Below are 6,514 nucleotides of genomic sequence, written 5' to 3'. Positions count from 1 at the left end.
ACCTTGATTGTTGAGTCAAGTTGTGCAGAGAGTAGTGCAGGTGCCTGATTCGGGATGTACATATGATTCAGATTGGTTTGGGAACCCGAGAACGCTGTGGAAAAGAGCTGCTTGATATGCGTCAATGTTGTTATGGTACAGGTTTCACGTCAATCTGTGCCCCCCCCCCTCTCAATAAAAAGAGCCAGCAATGATACAGAAAGATGCTCAGAAAATTAAAAAAAAAAAAAAAATTTGATAGATTCATGATGGGAAACAACAGGGGTTTCACAGCACGAGAAAATAAAGAATGAAAACCGGCAGCATTGATGAAGGCATATCAATGTGAAAGCTAGCCATAAAAAGACAATCGGCTGCACCAGAATATAAGATCTAGGAAGAGTTATATGTGCAGCTTGAATCAAGCACTGAGGCAACTCGTGAAGCACATCAACACGAATGGTAACTGAACGAACTGATCTAAATGCTTTATATTAATCTTGATCAGCCAATTGTGAGTTGTGACTTGTGTTTATTACTATCTTGAAAGTCTGATGTTACATTAAGAATTCACGAATGTGTCCCTAATGCTTGTGTGTGTGGATGAGAGAAATTAAAATGATGTATGGCATACAAAGGAGAAGGATAAAAATCAGGGACCAGATCTGCAATATCAGAAAAGTTGATTCAGTTTTATTCCGTTAAGGGAAGTAGTGGGGAACAAGCCCTAGAAAATCTCCATCGTGCTAAGAAGTTCAATATCGCAGCCTCTCTTCAATCTCTCACACGATTCTCACACAGAAATGTTATCTATCATGGTGAAAGCAAAGAAAGCAGCTCAACAGGCCAAATCATCCAAGGAAGAGAAGCATGCAGAGGCTGAAGGAAGTCGGAGGTCACTTACTGATGGCGAACCTGAATCGCCTCCACCGAGAAACGTTATGCCCATCTCCGATGCACTCCCTGAGGTCACCGAGGAGCTGACTCATTCAATAACCTAATGAGAAAGCCCCTCAGAGGAGAGCGATGAAAGGACTCCAGGTCTTGGAAGGAGCCATCTGCAAGGTTCCTGCAGCAGATTCGCAACCGCAAATTGGATCCACTAGTGCTGCATTCAAGATGTTCCAGTCACTGATAAATCTCCGGAAGAGAACGGATGAATCTGCTCTAGCTTTGGCGATCATTGAAACTGAGAAGGAGCTAAAGTGAAGCCGAGTCTGAATCAGCCAAGAAGGTGGACGATGAACCCAAGGAAGATGCGTGACGTGGGTTCTGAGTCAGATGAAGCCTTCCCAGAAGGAAGAAGGAAGAAACGGGTGCTGAAGCGATGTTGGGCCCGAATATGGCCCGGTAACTGATTATTCAATAAAAAGATGATGATGGGCCACGACAAGCCCATCACGAGTCTGAAGTCTAAAGAGAGCTAAGCTGAACCGGAGGCTGAAAGCTAAGGATCCTAACTAAGGAGGTCACGACGAAGAGGAAGCTCACGTCGCAACCAGAAGGAGCGCAGGACCCGGTCAAGGGGAAGCTGTTGCAGATTCCACCTCAAGCGTGGAGAGGATCTCGGAGATCAGTTGCAAACAACCTAAAGAAGTCCAAAGCTATAAAAAGAGAAGGTCGAAGACTAAGAAGAGGGCCCGACCCTACTCATATCTTACTCAACTTCATTGAAACGTTCTTATTTGTAATTCTTTTAATAGTCTTGATATTCATCAAAGATCATTTTGTAACCATCCCATTTCTATTATATCAATACAAATCGAAGTTCATTCATCAAGTTCTTACGGGATTCAGCCCGCGATAATCTTTCCCTAACCTTTTCTAAACATAAAACCTGATCTAAAATCTAGGTGTGAGTTTTACCCCTCACAATTGGCGCCGTCTGTGGGGAAGAAACAATCGAATCCCTTACTCTAACTCGAGGATGAACCCTACCGATCAGACAACAACCCCGTCTGACCTTAACCTCCCGATTCAGAGCGATGGCTCACCGAATGACGGAGGCTCTAGTCTCGTAATCACAGAGCCTCAACGTGGCGACCACCGATCTGGGCAACAGCTTCCGGTTGATGCTCGAACGAGCCAAACTACAACCGGAGTTACTAACCCGAGGTCATTAGGTGGAAACACCTCCGAGCTCCCGGACCGAGAATCCTCAGCAGCAAGCCATTCCGAATCAAACGGAGGCTCAGCTCTCTGAGATCCGCCAGATGATGATACAATTAGTAGACCGAGCTCAGGAAAGTGAGCGCACGATGCATCAGCTGGCTGTACGTCAACAACGATTCGAAGAGATAACTAGATCTCTAAACGCAACAACCCAACCACCGCAACGTCAAGCTCCGGGGGTCATCTTCCATGATCGATTAACCGATCCCTCTTTCCCCGAGCACGTTTAAACTTTTCCCCTGATAGCACTGCCCTGAAGGACGCGGATCTGCTTTCCAGACACCTCATACTGGAACAGTTCCCGTGTTCAATCCACCTAATGCCAGTGCTATGGGAAGTAACGTAGCGACAACCAGCTCCACACCCGGTCAGGTCACTGACAGAAGTAATCGTTACCTCCTCCGCCACCTGATCCTAGGTCCGGAGCAGGAATATCCTTCCCATCTGGAGGCAGAGCGTCAGCTTCGGTTTATCAAACTAGAAGCTCGGTCCCGAATGAGGACGGTTATCAAAGGATAAACTCCGATAACCCAAGAAATGTCGAGCGACTTAGCCCACTAACCGCATGGGAAGATGAGCCAACTCGATTCCGTCAGGAACCTACTCATCGGGTACCTGCGAACGATCCAAATATCCTTCCGTTTGAAGGACCTGAAGCTATCCGTAGATATATGGAGAGAACTCACGCGGCTCTCCAGAAATTGGGAGCTCAAGTCCATAAAGCTACGAGTTCAGCTCCCGAAATCGATAGCTTAATCGAAGAAACCCGTGGAACTCCATTCACGGACAGAATTGCCAGCTCTCACATAAGAGATACCCGAAAAATCAGAATTCCTGAGTATGATGGGACCTCCGACCCGAAGGCCTATTTGAGAGCTTTCCGATTGGCAATTGTTAAAGCCCATTTCACTCAGGAAGAATGTGAAGCAGGTTACTGTAGAACATTCGCCGAAAATTTGGTCGGAACAGCCCTTGAGTGGTTCTCCGGCCTCGAGCCAGCCTCGATAGACAACTTTGATCAATTAACCAACGCCTTTATGAAGCAATACTCAACCCATATCCGGAAGCAAGCCTCCGAGGCCGACCTTTGGAAGGTCAGTCAAGGAATGGGAGATTCATTACGAGTCTACATTGAGAAATTCAGGGCAATAAGAACTAAGCTCTCGAATCCTAACGACCTAGTCGCCATCGAGGCCCTTAGGAGAGGTCTGTTCTATAGATCGAAATTCTGGTCAGAGTTAACACTCAACGCTCCTCCAACTATCGATGACGCTCTTCATAGAGCCACCAAATATATTACTTTGGAGGAGGAGACAGCTGCACTGGATAAACTCCACAAGAAACCACAGAATCATTCGAAAGGTGACTCCTCCGAGACTAAGGGACCTCATAAAAGGGGTAACCCTCGAAATAATCAAACTCAGGGAGAACATTCCTACGCAATCGAGGAAGACAAGGAAGAGAAACCTGTTGCAGCAGCAAACAAAACTCCCTGGTCAAAAGGCTTCGATAAAGGCAAACATTGCTCTTATCACGATCGCGAAGGACACTCAACCGAAGAGTGTTGGGACCTCCAACGCCAGCTGGCAGCTAAATTCGCAGCCGGAGAAATAAAGGGCGTGGACCTTAAAAAGCCGCCACCTTATCAGAAAAGAGGTTCCAGGGACATTTCCCCGAAACGCGAGAGGTCACCTGAGAAGGAAACCGATTCGCCACCTCCAGTCAAAAAAAGAGTCGACATGATTCTTGGGAAATTCCCCCAAGGAAAAAGTTTACAAGTCGAAGCTCTCTTGAGCAAACCCTCCATCAATCGAACCCCGACTCGAGGGTGGACTGTATCCTTGGAGGATCAGACATATGTCAAGACTCCGTCAATTCCATTAAGAATCACGTGCGGAAGGCTGTGTCTAACACTGGACCTAAGCCTCCTAATCCTGAATCCAACACTAAGATTTCTTTCTGGGAGAGCGAGACCTCAAACCTTGACAGACCTCACGATGATGCGTTGATCGTCACCCTGAACATCGCAGGATACGAGGTTCCTAAGCTCATGATAGACACAGGAAGCTCTGTCGACCTCATTTTCTATAACACCCTAAAAGGGATGGAAATAGACGACTACGAAATTATTGGCCAAAAAGCTAATCTCGTAGGCTTCTCCGGAGAAACAGCTACCTCATTGGGAACAATCAAGCTCCCAGTCATAGCTGGCGGAATAATGAAAATGACCAACTTAGTAGTCATCGATAGACCTTCCCCGTTCCACGCGATTTTGGGAAGACCTTGGATCCACAAAATGAAGGCAGTAGCCTCAACGTACCATCAGTGCGTAAAATTTCCAACACCCGAAGGGATAGCTACCATACACGGTAGCCAGAAGATATCCAGGATCTGCTATTTGGGAGGATTCGAAATCCTCAAAAAATCCCCCCAATAGCAATTACAGATCCAGGAGGGTCGCGAAATGCAACAAAATATTCGAGGTCCCCCCAGGAACCTAACCGAAAAAAGTTTGCATCGACGACTCAAATCCTGAAAGACAGGTGAGCATCGGGTCCGAGCTACCTCTTGAGACAAAAAAGGAGCTCATCGATTTTTTGAAAAGCAATGTCAAAACCTTTGCGTGGTCCACCAACGACATGAAAGGAATAGATCCGAACGTCACCACCCATAAGCTAAAAGTTGACCCTACTTTCAAACCGATCAAACAGAAGCGTCGTAAGCTAGGTCTCGAAAAGGCTCAAGCTGTTAACGACGAAGTTGACCGACTTACGAAAGCTGGGTCCATTCGAGAGGTACATTACCCCGACTGGTTAGCTAACCCAGTAGTGGTAAAGAAGAAAAACGGGAAGTGGAGAATCTGTGTAGATTTCACAGACCTAAACAAAGCTTGCCCTAAAGACAGCTTCCCGTTACCTCACATCGACCGCCTAGTTGAAGCAACAGCTGGCCATCGACTTCTATCCTTCATGGATGCCTTCTCAGGATATAACCAAATCATGATGGATCCTGAGGACCAGGAGAAAACTGCATTCATAACCGAACGAGGAACCTATTGTTATAAGGTTATGCCATTCGGATTAAAGAACGCAGGAGCTACCTATCAAAGGCTAGTAAATAAGATGTTTGCTGGACAACTTGGAAAAACCATGGAGGTCTATATCGACGACATGCTAGTCAAATCCTCAGCTGGGGAAGATCATATCTCCCATTTAAGGGAATGCTTCGATATCCTGAACAAGTACGATATGAAGCTCAATCCCACTAAATGTACTTTCGGGGTACCCTCAGGCGAGTTCCTAGGCTATCTCGTAACCGAAAGAGGCATTGAAGCCAACCCGCAGCAGATAGCAACCTTCCTAGAAATGCCGTCACCTAAGACGACCAGGGAGGTGCAGAGACTGACTGGACGAATCGCGGCGTTGAATCGATTCATATCCAAGTCTACCGATAAATGTCTCCCATTTTACAAGCTTCTAAGAAATAATAAGAAGTTCTTATGGGACGAGAAATGTGAGGAAGCCTTCAAGCAATTGAAAGCTTACCTCTCCGAACCTCCGATCCTATCTAAACCAGTAGTAGGAGAGCCATTGTACCTATATCTCGCTGTATCAACTGCTGCAGTCAGCGGCGTTCTAGTACGAGAGGAACAAAACGAACAAAGACCTGTCTATTACACCAGTAAAAGTTTGATAGATGCCGAAACCAGGTACCCTGCGATGGAAAAACTAGCTCTAGCAGTCGTAACAGCTGCCAGAAAATTGCGACCTTACTTCCAATCGCATTCGATCGTTGTAATGACCTCACAACCATTACGAATGATCTTGCACAGCCCCAGCCAGTCAGGGCGATTGGCTAAATGGGCCATAGAACTCAGCGAATATGATATTGAGTATAGACCTCGAGCAGCAGCGAAAGCTCAGGTCCTCGCTGACTTTATCATCGAATTGACATCCGAGCAGTTAGACTCCGAAATGGAATCTCCGAAGTGGAGCCTATACGTCGACGGAGCCTCATCAAAACAGGGCTCCGGTATCGGTCTAAGGCTAACTTCTTCAGCAGGAGAAACCATCGAGCAGTCATATAGGCTCGGATTCAGCGCCTCAAACAACGAAGCTGAATATGAAGCACTAATCGCAGGGTTGAAGCTCGCCCTAAGCCTCGGAATCCGAGAGCTAAACGCTTATAGTGATTCACAGCTAGTAGCTAGCCAGTTTCACGGAGAATATGAAACGAGGGACGAAAGAATGGGGGCATATCTCGAAGTCGTCCAGAACCTCACTAGGCAGTTCGACAAATTCGAGCTAACGAGAATCCCACGAGGTGAGAACTCCTCAGCAGATGCATTGGCTGCTTTAGCTTC

The 6,514-nt window shown here is 46.7% G+C and overlaps 1 protein-coding gene across 1 annotated transcript in view; it reads right to left on the bottom strand.

Moving 5' to 3' along the window:
• The window catches only part of LOC108834402 (serine/threonine-protein phosphatase 5-like), a 30,339-nt gene that overhangs the window by 13,944 nt on the left and 9,881 nt on the right, over positions 1-6,514 (bottom strand).

Source organism: Raphanus sativus, chromosome 4, assembly GCF_000801105.2.
Source record: "Raphanus sativus cultivar WK10039 chromosome 4, ASM80110v3, whole genome shotgun sequence".
In the NCBI taxonomy this organism is placed as follows: Eukaryota; Viridiplantae; Streptophyta; class Magnoliopsida; order Brassicales; family Brassicaceae; genus Raphanus; species Raphanus sativus.
This window is presented reverse-complemented; position numbering and strand designations above follow the sequence as displayed.